We start from the raw sequence: 2,609 nt of genomic DNA, 5'->3' as shown, positions 1-2,609 counted from the left end.
GTCTTGTTCAGCATCTTGCACGCGCGGCCTTAGCTCGCGAGCAAGCAGAAAGCAACACACATTTTTTAATACACACGGAGGAGTGGGAAGGAAGGAAGGAAGGAAGGAAAGGAGGGACAGGGAGGGTAATAAGATGGAGGGAAGGGAAAGCAGGGTGAGGAAGGAAAAAAAGGAAAAAAAAAACAAAAAACGTTTAAACGAGAAAGGATTGTGAGATGGCACTTTCTAAAGAACAGCAAAAAGCCCTTGCAAGTTCAATTCTCGAGCATGTACCACATTCATGACCCCGCATGCTGATGTCCGCGGGCGCCTGCCAACACCCATCACGCGACAAAGGCTCGTCGCGTGAGTACGCAAGAGTACGGCGTTTCGTGCCGGCCGCAGCGGGAGGGTCCGGGCGCAGGTGTCGGCCGGCTCGACCACGTGGTTCAGCCCGAGTGCCTTCTGACCTCGATCCTCTCGCCCTCGCCCTCTCCTCTCCTCGCTTCTCCTCCATATCTTTCCTCCTCTCCTCTCTCCCTCGCCCTCTCCTCTCCTCGCTTCTCTCCCATATCTTCTCTGCTCTCCTTCCTTCCCCTCCTCTCCCCTTTCTCTACTCACCTCCGCTTTAACCTTGCTATCCACTGAGCACATTTAGCCACACCTTGCTTATTGCAACATCTTATACTCACGTCATTACATCCTGTACCTTCGTTGCAATTGCATTCAATGACTGCTTCCATTGCTCCCATTTACCGTATGCAAGCACCTGATTACAGCAATTTCACAACTGCTTTTAACATCGACCTACACTTGTCCTGTGCACCTGTTTAAGCTCTAGGTGTTTTCCATCTGTTAAAGAGTCCCTTTCTTTCCCTTCCCTAACTGCCTCTTTTCTTTCTTCGTTCCCTCAATCCCTCCTTCCCAAACTTACTCATTCACTCACTCACTCCCTTCCTCTTTCTCTCTCTCCTTCCTTCCCTCCTTCCCTCCCACTCTCCCTCTCTCCCCCTTCCCTCCCACTCTCCCTCTCTTTCCCCCTTCCCTCCTATTCTCCTTCTCTCTCCCCCTTCCCTCCTATTCTCCCTCTCTCCCCCTTCCCTCCTAATCTCCCTCTCTCTCCCCCTTCCCTCCTAATCTCCCTCTCCCCCCTTCCCTCCTTCCGTTCCCCCGCCCCCTCACGCAGCTCGGGGCTCGGGGGCGGTGTGCGAGGAGCAGACGGAGAGCAGCGAGGCCTCAGCGCCCGGGACAGGGAGCGACCACTTAAAGATATTTCAAGTCAAGGCCTTTCAAGTCTCGCGCACCGAATCGGAGGCAACCCGTCGGGACAAATTACAACAGAGGCGCGTCTGAACTCCTCGGCTTTTTTTATCGGCCGCTTATCAGCCATCGCTTCGTTTGTTGGTTTTGGACGTCACTTGATGGCGTGATGACCTCTCTTGAGTGCTGGTTCTTTGCCCTTTTCCTGGAATAAAGCTCGTCTATCTTTATTTGCCCTGTGCCAGGCCCTGCTCCTGCTCCTGCCCCTGCCCCTGCCCCTCCTCTTCCCATTCCCTCTCCCTCCTCCCCCTCCTTCGTCTCGCTTTTATCCCCTGCATCATCGACCAAGTCACGACACGTCGCGTCAATCGGTCGGTTCGATAAGGGACCAAAACCGACTTCCTTTTCATTTACCGCAGCAGATTCCGGGGAAGGAGCAGCCAAGCATAACCCCCCCCCCCCCCACCCATCCATTCCTTCCCAAAAGCGATGCAACGGGAGGGGCGTCTGAGCCCCGTCGCGCCGTTCCTCACGACGCCACCGCCGCCGCCGCGAGTCCATTAGAGTTGCAGGTTGCTCGGCCGAGATTGCAGTAATTATCCTGCGCCACAGGTCCCTTTGTTGCGTCCATTAGTGTCCTCTTTTCCCTTCCTCCCTGTTCTGGTTTATCATCGCCTTCCTCTACCTTCCTGTCTCCTCTGCTATTCACTTGCTGTCCGTTATGAGGTACCGTGAATTGACGGGCTGTGTTCGCATGGGAATGAGAAATACCTACGTTCCCGAGCTGGGTCATAATCCTCCCCTCATTACCTCCATCTCTCTCCGTCTCCCCCGTTCTTTCTCTTCTTTTCCCTCACTTCCTTCCCTCCTCTTTCCAACATCGCACACAATATTCTCCCTTTTTAATGTTCCAGCTCACACCCGCACGTATTACACAGCACTCACGACTTCAACAACAAAAGGTGTACCAATAACAGCAGTAGCGTTAAAGATACATCCATAATCTAACCTCTTTCCCTCATTTTCGTTCCCTTCTTTATTTTTATTTCTTATTTAATCTCTTCTTCCTTACATCCATCCATTATTCCATCCATCCTTCCTTTCTTCCATCTTTTCTCTTTCTCCCCTTCATCTTGTTCGACACAGGTCCGCCGAGCGTCAGCGCCGCGGCAATCAGACGTGAGCCAACCCAAGCGCTGACGCCTCGCCGGAATCAGCGTCGCACTGGGTTAGGTCCCAGTGCGGCGCAATGGCCCGCAGTGGCTGACTGCAGCGAAATGCAAGGCGCCATCAAGGTAAGGGAGGGGGGGGGGTGCCAAAACTGCATGACCGAAGGCAGGTTCCCCTTCAGATATCCCAAGACCAGACCC

This window comes from Penaeus monodon, chromosome 38 (genome assembly GCF_015228065.2).
Source record: "Penaeus monodon isolate SGIC_2016 chromosome 38, NSTDA_Pmon_1, whole genome shotgun sequence".
In the NCBI taxonomy this organism is placed as follows: Eukaryota; Metazoa; Arthropoda; class Malacostraca; order Decapoda; family Penaeidae; genus Penaeus; species Penaeus monodon.
Note: the sequence above shows the minus strand (reverse complement) of the source record.